Genomic DNA, 20659 nt, shown 5'->3' with positions numbered 1-20659 from the left:
TTACACTTGTGTTCCTCCAAAGTTCTGGTGTAAATGCTGCCTTATCCATGGGTACTCTTTACCTTCTAGTGGGAGAAGGGTTTTTTCCTTGTATGAGCACCTGTTAATGGGTGTGGTACTAAGTACCTTAGGGATTCTGTGTTCACATCATTCTCACATAGTGGATGTGACATTTGAGCACTCTCTTCTCTTGCTGTTCACTTGTTCATTGTTTGTGTGTGTGTGTGTGTGTGTGTGCGCGCGCGCATGTGCTGCTGAATCCTAACCTAATAATGGTGTTAGAGCCATACCTTTCAGCCATTGCCATCACTGTCTGAGTTGCCGTTGAGCCTTGTGCTCTGCTGCTCTCCGCCTAGCTGACAGTCCTTGAAACTGCCTACATTGATCAGCTCATCCTCACATCTGCTGCGCCAACTATCCTGTCCTGCACTTCCGCAGCCTGCGCAAGCTGCACCAGGTCTGGCTGTCTTGTCTTGCACACCAGGTTGAAACATTGTGCGAGTGTGTGTATGTGCTGCTGAATCCTAACCTAATAGTGGTATCAATGCCATACCTTTTAGTTGTCATCATCATCGCTTGAGTTGCCATTAAGCCTCATGCTTGGTTGCTCTCCTCCTAGCCGACAGTCTGTGAAATTGCCTTCATTGATTAGCTCATCCTCACATTAGCCACGCCAACTGTCCTGTCCTACACGTCGGCAGCTTGTGCAAGTTGCACCAGGTGTGGCTATCTTGTCTTGCATGTTAGGTTGAAACAGACCAATCGCTAGCTTTGTGTGCACCTACAGCCATGACAGCCTAAACATGCTTCAGACATTGTTCTGTAACTGGCGTTTTTCTGCCGCAACCTGTCCGTCATTATTGCCATTCTAGACACTTGCTTACACTTGACAACTTGCATTTCGTCAGCACACAGCCCATCACATTGGTCGCCTCTCCCCTAGTAGTTTTGGCATTGACCCACTTGATGTGACAACTGCATTTAATGCCATGATTGCTTGTGTTCCACAGCTCGATAAATTCAATTTAAAAATAACATAAATAATTATTCCTTCAATAGCCTTTGAGTTACACAAGCTCTTGTTTGCATGTAGTCTCTTCATAGACACAAATATTGGGGTTTATGTAGTAGTCATCAATTTCCACCAAATTTCTTCAAACAAATTGGGGCTTTTGGCTAAAAACCCCAAATTTCACCCAAACCTTGGGGATTTTGTGTTCGCTGCACAAAAAATTCACAATTTCATGCCAAAAATTTGGGGCTTTTCATATTCAAGCCCTAATCCCATCAAATGTTAGCAAATAAATTCGGGGCTTTTGTTCAAATTCATCATCATTAAGGCCAATGGCCAACATTTGTGGACATTGGAGCCTTTTCAGCTGCAAATTTTTTTTCGCCATCATAAATTTTTGCGAAAAATTGTAAGTGTTTTGGTCTTTTCTTTGCGTTATTTTTGTGTTACCCTTGCATTTGTACTTTGGACAGGAGTTGTTCACAAATACCAACAATTTGCAGCAAGGAATGGTAGGGAAAAATGATTTGCTCAATATGTTTGGGAACTTCGATAACTTGGATGGAATGAATTATCCCATGTGGGCATACATGATGAAGTATATCTTAGGTGCCAAGTAGTTTTGGGGTTATGGATGTGGTTTAGAAGTTAGGCCTATAGACGTGGCTACACAAAATGCTACAGGTTCATCTAGTTCATCCATTGTTGCCTGTGGATCTTCCGCTTTAGCCTTTGTTGCACCTCCCACTGTAGACTAGTTGAGATGGGATGGGCGTGATGCCCAAGGTCACGCTTTGATTGCGATATTGTGCAAAAGACAGTTTATCTTGCATATTCAGTCTTGTATAATGACCAAGGATGCTTGGGATAAGCTTGCTTTGTTGTATCAGGTACGCAATGAGGCTCATGTAGCCTATTTGTGTAAATGGCTTGAGATGGAGCACATGACAAAGGGTGATTTAGTGGATGTATACATGACGTATGCCAAGGATATAACGATGCAACACACAAATATTGATGAAATAATATCCAATGCCTCTCTTGTTTCTATAGACTTGGCTAGCTGACTTGATACTTATCGAAGTTTTGTCACTACACTTGCGTGGAAAAGGAGATACCTCCATATATAGGTTTGATGTGCTGGTGCCATTTTTATTGCAAGAAGAGTAATCACGAGTTAATGGCTCTAACATAACTATGGAAAATCAAGCATTTATAGATAGCTGCATAGGAATAAAGGGAAGTCATGGCAACCATCAAACTCAAAGGATAAGGCAAAATAGCTTCTTCCATGGACTCTTCAAGCACCAAGGATGAGGATGCTAAGAAGAAGAGATGCGATAATTGCAGGAAAAGGACGCATGTTATTGAAGAATGCAGAAAAAGGATGGCAAGTGAAAAGAGGAAACAATTGAGCATGAGTGTTGTTGAAAATTCAGTGAGTGCTAAGGATGCAACAACACATTTAGCAAGTTTGGACATTGGTTAGTCTTAGGCTTTTGTTGTGCGTTGTTCATATGATCCTTCTTCACATGCGCATGGCTTATTAGTGGTTGAAAACAACAGCACATCACATCCTTTTATGACTTGTTTGTATCATATGCAAATGTTACAATGGGGGGATCAGTTGTATATGCAAACAATGCTTTGTATGCAATTCAAGGTATTGGACAGATTTCCATTATTGCAGTAGATGGGAAAACTATTATGCTTGAAAGGTCTTGTACGTGCCTGGTATAAAGAAAAGTTTGCTTTCAGTTTCAGCCATTGCATGTGTTGGTTTTGTGGTTAAGTTTCACATGGATCGATGTAGTGTCTATGACTGTAGTGATGGGGATGCCCTCATTCTCATTGATACATTGTACAATGGCTTCTATCAGCTTGATTTATATGAGAGGAGAGTATCAATGTTTATAGTAATGGGGATGCCCTCACTGTCATTGGTGCATTGTACAATGGCCTCTATTTGCTTGATTTATATGAGAGGAGAGCATTAGAGGATGCATTATAGGTTGATGCCACCATTATGGATAATACTGAGTTATGGCATGCTTGATTTGGTCATCTTAATAATTGCGGTTTGCGTTGCTTGAGATGCAAAAATATGGTGCTAGATCTCTCTTCATTGAAAGCACTTACTCATAATGTATATGAGAGTTGTGTACTTGGCAAAATGCATCGTGCTTCATTTTCCAAAGGTGGATCTATGCGTGTTGATCAGAAATTATAGCTTATGCATAGTGATGTTTGTGGATCCATGTGTGTTAAATCCATGGAGGGATACTTGAACTTTGTTACCTTCATTGATGGCATGACTCCACATAAATCAAAAGTATTTGCATGCTTTAAAATCTTCTTGGCCTTGGTTGAAAAGGGCAGTGGATGCAAGCTAATTACACTCTGTACAGATCTTTTTTGGGGGAGGGGGGGATACATGTTACGAGAGTTTAACTCTTTTTTAGCTGAACACGGCATTACACATTAATGTACTACACCTTACACACCTCAATAAACGGTGTGGTTGAAATAAAGAATTGCAGTTTGATGGAAACAAGTCGTATGCTTTCAACAATAACTACCCTCAAAGTTTAGGCTTGATGTGATTATGTGTATAGTGTATGTATTGAATCGTAGCCCCACGAAAGCATTGGTTGAATGTATGCCCTACAAAGCTTGGAATGGCTAGAAAACCAGTGGTGTCATACATTCGTGTCTTTGGTTGTTTGGCATATGATTTGGTGCCACAACCACAAAGACATAAATTGCAAGACAAGGGTATCAAATGCAAATTTTTATTGGTTATAATGCAAAAAGTAACGGGCACCACTTGTACCAATCCTCCACCACGAACAAGATTTTTGTCCTTCAAGATGTGGTATTTGTTGAACATGCTGGTCAACCCTTTATGGACTGTAAAACTCAGCCCAATGTGGGGCCTATGGACATGTTTGATAGTTTGTTGCCATTTTTTCAGCAAAGTGCATTTGATTTCAGTTGATTTCAACAACCTATTGAATGTTTATAGCAGCAAAATCAGCAACAAACACATGCTAAACAGTAGCTTGATCAGCCCATTGATCAAGGCATTGCTAGCGATGAAGTGGTTGATGAGAGGGCTGCTATTTAGGAAGCTAAAATAGTCCCTAGATGGTTGTTAGATATGTTAGGGGACAACAAACAACGTGTTCCACTTCTGAGAGAACTAGAGCAGCCACTCACCATGCACAAGGTAACTTGGTTGTAGAGGCACTTGTAGCTATTGCATGCAATGAGGAACTTGTCTCTTTACATTGGATGGCAGTTATGTGACTTGCCTATTGGCAAGCATGCTATAGGCACAAATTGGGTTTACAAATTAAAACACAAATTTGATGGTAGCATTGATCATTGTAAGGCACGTATTATTGCCAAAGGATATGCTCAATGGCATGGGATTGACTATGATGAGATGTTTGCACCCACTTCATGTATGACCACCATTCACAGTGTCATTGCTTTGGCTGCCCATTTTGATTGGCATGTGGATCACTTGGATGTGAAAACAACTTTTCTGAATGGTGATCTTCATGCAAAGGTTTATGTCATGCAACCTCCTAGCTTTGTTTAGAAAGGCTCAGAGAGCAATGTATGACAGTTGTATAAGGCCCTCTATGGTTTGAAGCAGGCACCTAGGGCATGGTACAAAAAGATACATGCACATTTGATTGCTCTTGGTTTCAATAATTCACACACTAAAAGCACGCTTTATATCCACAAAGATGGGAATAATCACTTGATTTTCTTTCTTTTTCTAAATGATATGCTGTTGACTGGACCTCATGAGACAAATTTCAGCCTTGAAATCTGAATTGCAGCATGTTTTTGATGTGACAGATCTTGGCCACTTGCATTACTACCTTGGCATATAGTTTATTGTAGGGGGGGGGGGGGGGGGGCGTGCATTATTTTGTGAAAATCCAAGTACATGGATCAGCTCTTTGAGCATTTTCAAATGCAAGGCTGCAAGCCTATCTCTACTCTAGTTGAGATAGGCCACAGATTTACACATGAGGATGCAGGAGATCCATTTGATGATTCTCTTCATCAGTAGGTTGTTGGCTATCTATTATATTTGTATAATACACAACTGGATATTCAGTTTGGGGTTTCTTAGTTGGCATGTTTTATGCACAACCCTAGAATTATACATTGGCAAGCGGTTAAACATGTCTTTCATTATCTCAAAGGCACTTAGATATTAGGTCGTTTTTTCTTCCTGAAGGCAGTTTTCTTTACTTGCATGCATTCATAGAGAGTGATTGGGCTGGTTACTTTGACATGTGAGTGTCCACTCATGGTAATTGTTTCATGCTTGCTGATTCATGTATTTGGTGGTTGAGCAAGAGGTAGTCTACAGTGGCTACATCTAGCTATGAAGCTAAATACAAGGCGGCATTTATAGCTACATGGGAATGCATATGGCTCAGACGCTTTTTGTTTGATCTTAGCGTGGGACAATAATCACCCACTTCTATCTATACTAATGGTCAGAGTGCCATGGCAGTTGTGAGGAATCTAGTTTTTCATGCTTGTACTAAGCACATTGACATGCATTATCATTATGTCAGAGAAATACTTTCATAAGCATGAAACAATAATGCACTTTAATCCTGTAGATATGTTGTTATCCTTGATCTCAATATACTTTCACATACCTTTAGTAATACACATTAAAGAAATACCACAAGGTGCACTAGTTTTTAGGGCCCACAAGGTGTGCATTGTCCAAGATTAAGTAGTAAAGTGTTTATTTTCAGACTCATGTATTTTATGCTTGTTGTAATTAGTGCTAAATTAGTTCATTACCGCTCTTGCCAAGAAGGAAGGCTGGTTTCAAAAGACCACTGTGACTAGCATGCCACAACTCATAGAGACTATATGTACAACGTATGCTATTTTATGTGGAAAGTGTATAGGCTTCAAGGATGATGATGATAAGCCAACTAAGAAGTCTTCTAAGGCCGAGAAGAGGGGCAGATCTGAAAATAGGGTTGATAAGAGGCAAAAACAATAAGAAAGAACTTGGAAATCAATTGCACAATGTAAAGAATCGACGGTTACAAATAAATGTTTTGTGTCGTGGAAGAGGGTATATGGCAAGGGTCTATCTTAAAAGGAAGCAAGCTGGTAATGTTGAAAATAAAAGCGATCCTAAGGTGAAAAATCCTAAAACCTTAGCTAGTTTGATTCCGGCTAGGGTTATGATGAGTGCATCGATGATGCAATGGAACTTTGTAGAGCATGGAGTAAAGTTAGAGATCAACATGCATCAATTTTCTTTGACAATGGAGCATGAGCAGACTTTATCTCTATAGACATGGCTGCTCGTCTAGGCATTAGAGAAGATGAGATAGGTCCCATGGGAGAGATTGATATGGCATGCAAGTGCCATGTAGAGCCCATCACACCTCTCATTGGGAAGCTTCGCTTGCACATTCAGAGTTATGTAGACAATGAAGAGTTCTTCATAGGCACCACTAAAGGGTTGTGATCTATTGGTATGCCTTTGTGCCATTGTATACATGTAGTGATTGACTCCCATGACAGAGTTATTACTCTTCACCATAAGGGCAAGATCCATATTGTTGATAGAAAGGGAAATCTCTTGTTGTATGAGCTTTTGACAAGTATCCCTTAAAAGACTAGAGGATCATGCCATAGATTTGATCCTCGGAAGCAGCCCTCCTAATAAGCCACCATATTAGGTGAGTGTAATCTAGTAGGAAGAGATTATGAGCCAAGTTAATGAGCGGTTAGAAAAGGGGCTGATTCAGTATAACTCATCTTCTTACTATTCTCCAATGCTTTTGGTGCAAAAGGATTGTTCATGGGATATGTGCACTGACTATTGCACATTGAATAAATCACAATCAAGAATTGATTTCCGATTCCTAGGATACATGATATCATGGATAGATTGCAAGGGGCAGCCATTTTCAGCCACATTGATTTTAAAATTGGATACCATTAGATACATATTAGGCTTGAGGATATGTTAAAAACAACCTCTTGTACTTCTTTTGGTCTTTATGAGTTTCTTGTCATGCCGTTTGGGCTTATGAATGCTCCTATCACTTTCAATTGAATGATGGACATAATTTTTAGACCACATAGAGCTTTTATGGGCACATTCTTTGGTGATATGATATACTTTCAAAGAATGAAGTGAAGTATAGAAAGCACTTGGCTATAATGTTTAATGAGTTGCGTAAGCATTGGTTGGTGATGAATGATAAGAAAGCCGAGTTCTTTTTGCATGAGAAAGACTATTTGATAGCATATTGTATTGGCCTATGGTGTACATATGGATCTGCAGAGGTTGAAGCTATACGTGCATGGCCAAACTTATAGAATGTATATGAGGATTGTAAATTTTTGGGCTTCTATTCTTATTGTGGACAGTACGTTCAGTACTTTGTTGAAATTGCTTCTCCATTGAATGCTTTGCAAAAGAAGGGGGTTTCTTTTTAATGGATAGGAGTGGATATTTCAGCATTTGAGAAGTTGAAGGAAAATGTGACTTTAGATCCAGTGCTTATAATGCTAGATCTTAGAAAGTCATTTGTAGTACAATGTGATGTATCTCGTAACAACATGGGGGTTGTTTTTGATATAGGAAGTGGCCTATGAGAGCCATGGTCTTCATGATGTAGAGAATAATCTACTGGTTAATGAGAAGGAATCACTTTCTATAATTCATGCACTTTCTACATGGAAATATGATCTTCTTGGGGCTGCTTTAGTGTAGATTGATCATCACATAGTGCACAATTTTCTTACTAAGAGAAGCTATCTGAGAAACATATGAAATGTGTGAAATTCCTCTCTATGTTTCATTTTTTAGATTGTGCACATCGATGGTAAGAAAAAAATAGTGGTTGATGCATTGTCTAGAAAGCATAAGATTTCAGTGATTACTACAGTTTACCACACTAAGTTGGATGCCGTGAAAGATTAGTACACAGTTGATTCAGATTTTTGTTAATGTTTATGATCAGCTTTGCAATGGCCAAAGGCACGAGCACTATGTGCTTAGAGATGCGTTTCTCATGATGCATGGGCAGTTGCGTGTCACAAAATAGTTGAGGCTGAAAGTGATGATTAAGAGTCATTCTTTTTCATATGTAGGGCATAGATGCATTGATGCTATGGTTAAGGCAATGGGCATAAAGGCATTGATATTATGGTTAAGGTAGTGAAGCATTTCTTTTATTAACTAGCTTTGCGACATGATGTTGAGCAGTTTGTTTGCACATGCATTATATATTAGAAAATCAAGTATAATAGGCAAAAGATTCCAAACTTGTTGCATCCTTTGCCTATACCTGATAGGCCTTGATAGAGCATTGTTGGATTTCATTTTTGATATTTTGAGGACTTCTCCAAGGAATGATGGATTTGGACCATCGTATGCATGTTTAGTAAGCAAGGTCATCTCATTCTTGTAAGGAAAAAGTTATGTAGCATATCTTTAAGTACCATGGTATACTTGAGTCTATTGTAAGTGATTGAGACCCTCAGATAACCAATTTGTTTTAGAAGGGGCTGTCTGGGAATATGGGTTCAACGCTCAAATTTTCTTCATCTTTGATCCACAAATAGATAATAAGTTTGAAGAGGCTAATTCCATACTCTTGGATCTTTTGCAGTGCTGTATTTCAGACCATGAGGTACAGTGGAAACAATAGTTTCCCTTGGTTGAGTTTACTTATAACAACACAGTTCCATTGATAAAGTTTCTTTTGAGATAGTTGAGAGTGGTAAGAAAGTTCCATTGATAAAGTTTCTTTTGAGATAGTTAAGGGTGGAAGGAAAGTTCCACTGATCTTATATACAAAGGACAATATATTTGAGACTGATAGGTATATCGAAAACATGGATGTAGCCTATCATAAGGTTAAATAGGCACTTAATAGGTTACAAGAAAAGCAAAAAAAGCTAGCAAATCGCCATAGATATGCATTAGAGTTTGTAGAGGATGATTGGGTATTGGTGCATTTTGAAAAGGCTAGGCTTAAAAAGATGAGAGGCAATATCCAAAGTTGACGTGTTATTATGGGTACTTCTGGGTATTGGGAAAAATTAGTGATGTGGTATATAGGCTGAAATTGCCTTCACATTGGTGGATACATAATACTTCTTGCGTGTCATGGTGATGTGCTAGAGGATATGTTTGATGAAATTGAAGGAGCTGGATGAGATTTTGGTACTTTAGAAGATTTTGGCACACAAAGAAAGGAAACTTAGAGGTAAAGTTTCCAAAAGGTACATGGTGAAGTTTCAAAATTACTTCCCAATGGATGGAATAGCTACTTGGCAAACCATCCTTAATTGTTGCTACAGCTTTAGCTCAATGTATTTTAGCTAGAGTTGACTTTGGATCCGGCTCTTTCAAGTTCAATAGAGTGAGAGGTCCAAAGCACCACTTGATGCTCAAGGGGGAGGTAACACTTCCACTTCTCTAGTGATGGACAACTCGTATACGTAGTGGATCTTGGATGTATTCAATATGCATTCAGGGTACTATTTGCTAACAGTATGTTTCCCATGAGATCACTATTCATTGTATTAGTCATTGTAGTTGGTATTCAAATGGGTATAGTTTTTACCATGGCTTTGAGTCTATACATTTGCATCAGTTATCATTGGTTTTCAGCTATTTGGTGGCAATATTACGTAATGCTATTGACAATTTAACTATGGTTTATGCTCAGTTCATGCTTCATTATGATTGCTTGGTCAAAACAATTTCGGGTCAGAGTTAATGGAAGCATCCCATGTGGTTCTGCTAGTAGTTATGATTCGTTTTTGATAAGTTGAGATTTAGTTATGTTGGCTGAAAAATTTCAGCATGTGTTTGGTAATAGCATAGTTGAATAATAGCAATCGATGTTTTTGATGCCTATGCTTTTTCTAGTTGAGTACTTCTGCTTGTGTCATGTTGTAGTGCAATCAAGGACGAGTACAAGGATGTTAAGGGGGAGGTCTCTCACGAGTGTATTTTTAATACTTAGCTTTGGCATAATACTTTTGCGTGTGTCACGTTGCAGTGCAATCAGGGACGAGTACAAGGATGTTAAGGGGGAGGTCTATCACGGGTGTATTTTTTATACTTAGCTTTGGCATAGTTAGGTTGTGCACATGTGAAGTGAATGTTAGTTAAGTCATGGTGGCAGCCCGAATACCCTAAGAATGCAATGTGTGACATTGGTGGAAAAAGCTGTATTTAGTTATGATGGAGATGTAGTTGTGGGTACTTTGTGCCAGTTTGGGCCTAGGACGTTAATTGGGCCTTCAAAATGTCACATGGTGAGTGTAGGGCTAGGCATTAAATGCTAGTCTAAGGCCAATTAGTGTTGGAAATAACTTAAAGTTCCAAAGGGGTTAGCACATTAAATGTGGATGGGCACCAGCCAATTATAGGATAGGGTCAAATGGATAATTAACTAATTTTCAGAAAATTAATTCTGAAATTAAATAACTAATAGTGGAAGCTTTTGGAAAGCTGCCACTTGGCAAACTTGCCCATGCCAAGCTGAGAGAAGGCTGTTGGGGCTGGCGGAGGGTGGTGCCATCCATTCTGGAGGCAGAAAGAGGAGGAGAGCTGCAGTGAGAGAGGTTTCCAGCCTGTTGGAAGCAGCTTCGGGTCATTGGCAGCCACCAGAGGACCCATTGGCAGCACGCGACAGCTCTAGAGGCAGTCCAAACTGCAAGTGACATCATCCACAAGGTCAAGAACAGTAGCTGATCTGGTTTGGGGCTGCCAAACAGCAGGTGACTGATGGTATAGGGCCTAGGCAGCAGGTGATAGTAGATCTGGGCACATTTTGGTGATGAAATTCTGAAATTTCTCTCCTAAGCTTCTCTCTCATTCTCTGACATTCCCTCAGCAATTCTCAGCATGTTCTAGCCTTTGAAGGACAGCAGTGATTTTTGCTGTTGAAACCCAATTGTAAAATAGGGTTTCCCAGTCACTTGGTGATCCGTGCCTAGTAATTGAAGACCCAAAGCTTAGAGTAGCAGCTGTGAATTGGGAATATATAGCTGATCTGAAGGGTCAGTCCATTCCCATTTGATTTAGCATGCGTGCAAGAGCCCAATATCAAATTGTGCCCAATCTTTAGTCAAATCAAGGGGCAAATTGATTATTGTTGTTGCTGGTCATTTATGGAAGCCATTTGTATTGAAGATTGAAGGAGATCAGTCCAAATCTGAGTGTACTCACCTTAGAGCAATAGAAGTTAAAGAAATACCACATGGCTCCTAGTTGTTGGGGCCAATCGGGTGTCGGCTGTCCAAGGTTAATCAGTAAAGTGATTTTGGATTTGTGAGTTTGTCGCTTGCTGTAATTTCAGTTGAATCAGGTCAATTATCACCCTATCCGGGAAGGAAGGCTTGTTTCATCTTGTGTTGTGCATGGAGCTGCTTTCCCACTTGACATTCTCGGCTGTATTGTTTTGTATGTCCTCACTCTAGCTAACAGTGGTACCAAAGTGGATGTTCCACCTAGCTTTTTGGGTCCAATGTTACTGGCATGTGCGCTATCCTTACAACCTGATCTCTTGTGCAGACATTTGGTGCCCTTTCCTTTCTTTACTATTGGTGAAATAGGCATTCACCAAACAGAGAGAGATTGGGACTTTTGGTTGCTGGAATAAGAATGAGCTTCCCTACTTATGACATCCTGTTCATAGCTCCTTGCGACATCTGCCAAGGCTTCCTGATTCTGCACTAAAATGCAGGTTGTTATTGCAATTAGTTGGAATTTAATCACCTCTGCCTTGGGCAGACCCAGAAGCTCATTAGTTTTCCTGCAAGAGACTAGAGCTCAAATTTCTTTTTTGGGGAAGGGTACCCAAAGATCTGTTCTCAACAGCAAAGCTGATCCTGAGACATGAAATGCCCTTGTCCAATTTGCAGCTCTACCAAAGACTGGAAACCCTTCAATGAAGGAATTGATGCTCTGTTTACACATCTTTACTAAATTCCCCACTAATTTGTACCTCTCAAACTGATAAGAATGTTCTGTTCAAGTTTGTGGATGATATGCTAGCCAATCGCAAGCATATAATGATCAAGTTAACAGAGAGCTTCTGCCTCTTCGCAATCCGATCATAAGTAGGACACTTTGCATCCTACATAAGCTAGGGCCATGGTTGGCTGATTATTTAGCTTTTTGTGAAACCAGCCTTCCTTCCATGGATGGGTGGTAAATCCCTGATTACAACTTAATTACAGCAGCAAACAATAAATTCAAATCTGAGAATACAAATTTACCTACTGATTTTGAACAATGCACACCCAATTGGCCCGAAAATTGGCGCCTCTTTTGGTATTTCTTTAGCTTTATTGAAGAAGAAGTTGATTTACAATGGGATTCTCCCGATCCCCTTCGCAATCCAAACTCCCCTTGCTGTCCAAAGTAACTAGTAAGTATTCAATCAGTTTTGCCCCTTGATTCGGGCACTTTAATTGGCCTTCACCCACTTCATAGACGATGGAAATGCCCCAAATTCAATGGCTAGCTAGTCCTCCACCTAAATTTAGTTGAAATTCATCTTCAGCCCTGAAAAATCCAAGTCTTGGAGCTTCCAATTTGTGGCACGCTTCCCGAGGTTGCTGCTAAACCCTAATTACTGTTGTAAATGAGGGTTTAAAGCAGAGAAATTTGCAATTTCTCAGCTTCCAAGAGGCCAAATGCTGAGATCTTTAGAGCAAGGTTGTGAAATGGCTGGGAGATGAGAGAGAAAGTTGTAGAGAGAGAAAATTCAGAGTTTCATCACGAAGAATGACTGAAAATCAGTCAAATGCAGGTGCTACCTTGCTACAACAGCATTAAATGCTATCGTAGCCTACAGTTGAGACATCCAATTCAGCTGTCACCTTGTACTTGGATGGAATCGTTCAGCTGTGGAGGGTTCGAATCTACAATAGCCTCCTCAAAATTCACTCATGGCTAGCTGCAATGGCTGAAAATAGGCTGGCCATGGTTACTCACAGCTCCCCCACATTTGCTACAGCAAGAATGATCTTGTTTTTCCTCTTCTTCAGCATTTTACCAGCTTGTATGGGCAAGTTTGTCAAGTGGCAGCCTTTCCAAATGGTTTTTGCAACATTATCCATCTTTAAATATTTATTTTCAGCCTTTAATTACTGAAAGTTGATCTAATAATTATTTCGGTGCCCAGAAAAATAATCTGATTGGCCAATAATTAAATTGGTTGGGCATCTTCCACTCCCAAGTTTCTCTATGCTATCTTTGACCATTAGATCGGCGTTAGGTACTATTAAATGTCACTTCTCTAGTGTCACCAACTAACACTTGTGGCCAAATGAATGACTTAGGCCAAGAATTGACACCAGATACCACCAAGTACTTGTGTAACATAACTTATAGCAACTTTTGCCTTTTATATCTCGTGATTTTCTGGGGTGATGGGCTTGTAAATTTACTCTAACCCCAGTTGCACCTCACATGTGCAACATTTACTTAATCATGTGATTAAAAATTAATCCACATGCCAAGTGAGGTTTCAAAATTACATATCCTCATGACATTCCGTACAAGAGTACCATATTTGAAACCAAAATCCAGAGATATGAGAGAGAGAGAGAGAGAGAGAGAGAGAGAGCTTGTCTGCCTGCGTGCCATACTTGCAGCCCCTGTGCGCCCTGTCTCCAGCGCCAACCTGCACTCCTTCGGCTGCCCTCCGCTGCTCTGGGCACCATCCCTGCAGCCTGTGTGACCTGTCTGCCTGCACACGCCTGTGGGACGTGTCTCCAATGCCGACCTGCACACTGCGTGCCCTTTGGGCACACTGCTCTGCCACAACACCCAATCTGCCTCCCGCCCTGTTCCTGTCCTCTGTCTGTAGCCCGCCACCTCTGCTGCGCCCTGTAGCTGTCTTTTGCAGGGCCCTGCTGTGCCTTCTAGTTCAGGGCTGATGCCCCTTCATGGACTGCACTGACTTACCAGAATGGACTGCACTGACTTGATTCCCGCAGCCTGAAACCCAACCATGGATGTCGAAGATGGTGCAGAAGAAGAAGATATGGTTCCCTATAATGATGAGATGGCCTCATCACCCTGTGATGATCAGCCTTCTATCATATGCAGCAAGCATGGAGATTTTCCTGTTGTCTCTGAGCCCTTGATCTTGGCGATTCTCCGCTATGCTCGTATGCATAGGTGGCCTCTCCCTTGCCATATCTGCCAGATTTCCAAGAGCCAAATTGGGAGCAGCTGTCAGAGTTCTCTAAGTCTTGTTTGGAGGAGTATGTCGAGCATAATTGTAGAGAGATTCTTGCCTGCAAGGAGGAAGAGATTTTGGATGCATAGGTGAATACCTATGAGCTTCTTCATTTCTTTTCTACCTTTCATAAGCAAGGTATTATTCTCTTCTTCATAGGCTAGATTCCTATCCTCACCAGGATTGGTTAGTGGTTGGTACCTCTTCTTCAAATTGATGGTGTGGATTTTCGCTGGTCCATGTGGCTTCTATGAGGTAGTGCTTTGCTCTTTCTTAGCTTGGTACATTCTTCTTCGTCAACCACCCCTCTTCTTTGATAAACAGTTGGTGCATATTGTTTCTTGGCCTCCTATGGCAGATTTTCAATGCCTACTCAAGTAGGCATATCCGGCATGGGTGGAAGTGGAGCGGTGTCCAGTTGTTTCTTGGGCCTTTCTCAAGGATGCTATGGCTGCTGTTGGCCATGTGTTGGTACCCCCTAGTCTAAAGGCAGTCAATAGAAACAACATGTGTGCGCTTTTGAGGACAACTAAAAAGAGGGCAAGTGGTTGCACCTCAATTGCAATAGTATGTGGCCTCTTTGGTTTCGCCTCAAGTGGGGTACTTTTACTGGACATTATTTCTTGTGTGGTCAACTGGGTCACTTCTTTGCAGAGTGTCTTGATAGAAACACTACCTTGATGGGCCAGCCTATGGATAAAGAGCAAAACATGCGTGCCCTTGCCCCCCGCCGTCCTGCTCAGCAACGGATTATTGAGCCTAGTCACTCAAAAACGCAACCACCAACTCCTTCCTCAAACCTAGGGACACAGGGATGGATGGAAGCTCACAGCACTAAAGGAAAAGTCTATGAGACTTTCATGCTTGCAGTACTTGTTGGCCCTTCTTCATCGTCGAACCCTCTTCACTCTTATTCATGTTGTTGAGATGTGCAAACTGCTTTAGTTTCTACTATCAAGGATCCACAGCCTCCCAAGGAGCCACAATGACCACAGCTAAGAGACTTCTTTGAAGATGGTGTATTGGAGAGATTGGAAGAGAAGGCCTAGATTCATGCAGCCAAATCTCATCAACACTCTTGATCCCATGTGTCGTTTAGTCTCAGGGTGCCTCTTGCACACTCGCTCTTTTTTGTTTGTTTGTTTTTTTTTTTTTTTTTTGCAAATAAAGTGTGGCTAATTATAATGCTTCAGGAAAACCTTGAATACAAGGAAGTGCTCTTGCTCAACAGACTAGCTGGAGTTGATACAAAGTCACAGAAATATCAAATATATAGGCCTCTCAGGGGGGTCTCATAGAGATGGGGGCAAGAAGCCATGGAGGGGGGGGTGTATCGCCATTTGGGGCTGCTTGCCTGTATCACAAAAAAACAAGTCCAGACAGTCCCAAGTGCGCACGAAGTGAAGGCGCAGCTCCTAACGAGCTCGATACTCGCCCTGCACCTGGTCCCATCAGCCGCTAAGGGAGTGGATGATGGAGGTCCAGAGCTTTGCCAAAGTTGCTTGTACAGAAAGTCTCTCCCCTCCAAAAATCTCCTGACACCGCGCCTTCCAGATATGCCATCCATTGAGACTCCCTCCGATCTCCCATACCTCAGAGCAGTCTGCTGTGGGCTCCGGTACCTGGCGGATGGGTTGAGCCTCCAAGCTAGCTATTGCACACGACCTAGCCTCAATAAAGAAGATCGTGTCTTGCATCCCAGCTTCATACAGAAGGTGACGACCTTGGCTGACTGCTTGCCAGCAGAAAGCTCTCCATGAGATACATCCAAGGTTGGGTGCTATGCAGTGGAGGATATGGCATGATGCTCTCTACACTAGCTGCGTCGCCTCACACGACTAGAGGCAGTGCTTTGGAGTTTCTAGAAGCTGCTGTGTGCAGCGTTTACATTCTCCATCCTTTTGCATTTGGGCTAATCAATTCCCTACCGCCAGGCCTCCATGTGCCACCAGCCATACGAAATATGGTAACCTCCTCGGCCTCCAGCTGTCCTATAGGCGGCGCCAAAAAGTCCATCGGAAAGCATCCGTGATGTTGTGCTTCGCCCAGAACTTGCTACGCGACGGCGCCCAGTCCATGTCCTCTTGCATCAGCACGTGTTTGTCAATCATGGTTGTGTACTCCAGGAACCTCGGTGGCTTCTTGGCGACCGCAGTGGCTGGCCTTAGCCATTCTCCTGGATCCCACTCTAGCTCATCAAGTGGTTTGCCCTCCCAGATCCAAAGGCACTACTCCTTGAGCTCCTCTTAGAAAACATAGGGGTCCAGTCGCCATGTCTTCCCCTGAAGGCCCACCATCCTCCTCCTCCTCCATGAAAGGGCAACTATCCCCTCATCGTGCTGCTCTCTATCAAGGGTTGGACGCCTCCCCTCATGAACGGTGAAGAAAGTCCCCTGCGGGGCGTTGCCCACTCTGCCTGCCACCTATAGGGGGGTACCTGTCGATGAAAACTTAGCAGCTCATACCTCCCCGAGCTCTATTGGCTCTCGTGTCGAGCGGCCAAGCCACTCCTGAGGTATTGCTGCATCAATCTCCCTTCTTCTCAACTCGACTCCTCTCTGGCAACCTGATACCTGCTGCAACATCTCCTCGTCCACCAACCTGTACACCTCCCGCCACGTTTTGATGGTGTGAGCCAGGCTGGCCTCCCAACCACCAATCCACTGGATGTGGAGGCGCTCGGTGATCTGTACCCTCTCCTGATCTCTGACTTGGGGGTTCTAGATGAGGTCTATCTCCTCCTGTCAACTTGGGGGGCTTTGAATTATGGTCTTACAGAGGCCTTGCCACACATGAAGTAAGCGACGTAGGAAGGGGGATCTAGGGGGGAGGGGGGTGATCTGGGCCATTGTGAAGATCCATCTCAAGGATGGTCTCCGATCCCCGCCAAGCCTCGGTCTGTACTCTTGGAGACCCTCTTGTAGTAGGACCTTTCAAGTTTGCCCTCCTGGTGTGAGACCGCGGACTACAAGCTTGCCCAAAAGGGCCATATTTTGATACTCTGGGTCAATGATCCCAAGCCCTCCCTCTGACCGATGCCGGATGATGGTCACCCACGCCACCTTGACCCGAGAGTCCCTGGAACCGTTTGACTTGATGCAGAGGAAATTCCGCACTAGATGGCAAAGCTAAGCAGCATAGGACGAGGAGAAGCACCACCATGAGGCGATGTACCAAGCCGTCGCTAGGAGAACTTGGTTGACCACCAAGGCTTGGCCCGCAAGGGAGAGGCGAGCAGTACTTCAATAGGTCAGCTTCCTCCGAATAGAGTCGAGGACTGGGAGAAACTGCTAGGTGGGGGTGGTATCAAGTCCCACCTGGAACCCTAGGTTGCAGACGGTCTAGCCCTTTGCACACCCATCTAAATCCCAAGTGGACACTCCACTCCGTACTGGAGTTTGGATCTGTAAGGAAACCAATTGACGCCAGTTGATTTTCGCTCCTGCTGTAGCACTACAGAACACCTCGAGAGCTAGTCTCACCCTCTCTAGCATCATTTTATCGTCCTCTATGTAAAGTATTGTATCATCTACATACTCTGAGTCTAATAGCTCCATCTCCTCTCTCACTGGAAGTCGGAGGCCATGTAACCCACTGACACATGATTTGAGGAAGTGAGACATCGCCTTTGCAAAGAGTAGGAACAAATACGGGGCCAGTGGGCAGCCTTTCCGTACCAATCTCTCCAACTGAAACTCCTCCTCTCTCTTGCCACCTACGAGAACCCTGCTGGTAGCCGATCTATAGAGTGCGGAGACCCCATGGATCCATGCCCCAACCTCTCCATGGTGCCCTCCAAGAAGTCCTAATCTACCCTGTCATAGGCTTTCTCAAAATCCAGGAGTAGTACCGCCAATCCCTGATCATTGTGCTAGGCCCAGTCTGTCGCCTCAAAGAAGGTAAAGACATTGTCTAGGATGCTCCTATCCTGGACAAAGCCTGTGTGTGTGTCATGAATGATATCTGGAAGCACGAGGTGGAGTTGCCTACCAATCATCTTTGCCAGTGCCTTATAGGGAATTGGCAACAGGATAATTGGTCTCCACTAGGATAGCTCCAACCTGTCTCTCCCTTTGGGGAGGAGATTGATAAGACTTGTCGATAAACTCCCTGGCATCCAACCTGAACTGAAAATCTCCTGGAAAGCCAGTAATAAGGGGTCCTTGACTACCTCCCAGAAGGTGGTGAAGAAGGCCTTAGAGAGGCCATCCACTCCCGGGCATTTGTGCCCATCCTGTGTGTGGAAAGCCTCCTCTAATTCCTTCTCTGTGAAGGAGGCGAGGGAGTGTCCCATCTCCTGTGTGACGAGGGATGGGATGTGATCCCAGACCTGCTATCTGTGACGCTGTCCTCTTGCTAAGGCTGTCTCCTACTGGAAAAGACATCTGTAGTAGTTAGTGGCAATCTTCATTACCTCGTTTGGGCTAGAGTCAATCCTCCCATACTGATCCCGAAGACTGCGTATCTGCTCTCCTGAGGTGTGGGGCTGGTGTGCCTGGAAGAACTCCTTGCACATCGTGTCCCCCTTCTGCACCCAGAATGTTGCTGAGATGCGGGATGAGAACTCCGAGCGCATGTCCTCTAGGCTGGTGATGGCTGCTCGTGTGTGCACCTCTTGTGCGTGGAGGATGGGATTCCCTGGTGTCTCCTGTAATAATCTCTACGTGGCTGCTAGGTCCCGTCGGAGTGATCTCTCTGCCTCCTCGTGCTCCACTCCCTAGTCCAAATTTGCTCTATCTGTCTCTTCACCTCCTCTCTCCTGTAGATCGAGTCAGGGATCCAACATGATTGTGTACCTAGGAAAGATGCAGGGGGATCAAGTGTTAGGAGGACCGGGTAGTGATCGAACAGAGTGGTGCCAACCAAGTGCCCTATCTTGCCTCCGCGAGAGCATCCCCACTCTTCCACATAGAACCTGTCCAACCGCTCCAGCAAGACTGCGCCTAGCCGCATGTATCCCTACGAGAAGTCCAACGACCTTTCCCTCCTGTGAAAAGCTGGGTCTCTCCAAGCATCGCGAGCTCCTACTGCCAGTAGGAAGATCTCCCATGCCCCCTGCTTCTCCCCAGCCATGGCTTGGTAGTTTTTGCCTCTACCTTGCTGGTCCTCTAAGGCCTCTAGGGTATTGAAGTCTCCTCCAACAATCCAGGAGTCCACCTCTGGAAGTCGTGTTGCAATCTCCACCCAGAACCTGCTGCGTGCCCTAACCTTAGTGGGGGCATAGACATTGAGGACTCCGAGGCTTGAGTCCCCAATATCCAACCTGACCCATAGAACTCTCCCTGCCACAATTGCCTCGTGATCCCGTACGCAGGTGGTAAGGCTCGGGCCAATAGAGGTGCATACGCCTCCAGTCCTGCCATGGGCACTGATGGTGTATTCCCAGTAGGTGTGTGGCATGCTTGGGAGAACCTTGCCTACCCGATGGGCTTGGGCGGGGGTGAGCTTGTGCTCCTATGGAATTAGGATGTCTATCCGTCCCGCAAGGGCCGGCTACAACTCCTACCGAACAATCTTCTTCCTGGAACCACATGCCCCATTGTAGTAGAGACTATTCACATTCTAGGATGCAAGGTGTAAGCTCATGGGAAAACTTGTGACTGACCGAATAGGCATCTGTTCGGTGTGGAGACTGCTAATGAGGAAAAACTATGGGGCATGCAAGTACTCTTTGCCGCAGGCATGGACAACGAACTACAATCCCCCATGGTAGCCCTCGGGCGGGGACCATAGGGGTGATAGATGCTCCAGGTGGTACTACCAATACATCTATCAGCCATGCTGAGAGTCATGACTTTGTACACTGGTAGAAATGGGCCGCTTGTGCCAGCGGCCACTCGATCATATCCCTCGGAGCTTTCCACTATGGAGGGAATCAAAAGATAATTCTCAAGTTTAGGACCTGGGCACCAGCCCACCAGTTAATGCCCATCATGCAACTAGGCCACTACTGTGCAAACAGTGCTAGTCCTTCTCCCATCCACTGGGAGATGTGGTCCGCAACCTGACTCTTCACCTCCTCCTCTGTTTGTGTCGTCATCCAATCCCCTGAGTGAGAGGACTGAAGGAGAAAAGCGTAGTTTGGTCCATATGGTGGTGCTAGTAGATGGACCTTGCCTCTCCTTGATTTACAAACCATGAAGATCCCCATCTCTAGAGGTAGTGGGAACTCTCCGTGCTCTACAACTCTCAGGTAGGACGATGGGCCACTGCGGAAGAACTCTTGTGATAACAGTTGTGCTTGATTCGGGAAAGTGTGACGGGCGGCAGGGGTAGATGAGTTGGTGGTTGTGTAGGAGGGGGAAGACTACTAGTGTGAGGAGGATGTAGGCGTGTGTGGATCATCACCTCCTGTGGG

The 20659-nt window shown here is 43.9% G+C and overlaps 1 protein-coding gene across 8 annotated transcripts in view; it reads left to right on the top strand.

Moving 5' to 3' along the window:
* Positions 1 to 20659, top strand: part of LOC148018378 (uncharacterized) — a 118774-nt gene that overhangs the window by 84800 nt on the left and 13315 nt on the right. The window lies entirely within an intron of this gene.

The sequence above is a fragment of the Lygodium microphyllum genome, chromosome 21 (assembly GCF_053477565.2).
Source record: "Lygodium microphyllum isolate KBCC chromosome 21, Lygodium_microphyllum_v1.1.10, whole genome shotgun sequence".
Taxonomy (NCBI): domain Eukaryota; kingdom Viridiplantae; phylum Streptophyta; class Polypodiopsida; order Schizaeales; family Lygodiaceae; genus Lygodium; species Lygodium microphyllum.
This window is presented reverse-complemented; position numbering and strand designations above follow the sequence as displayed.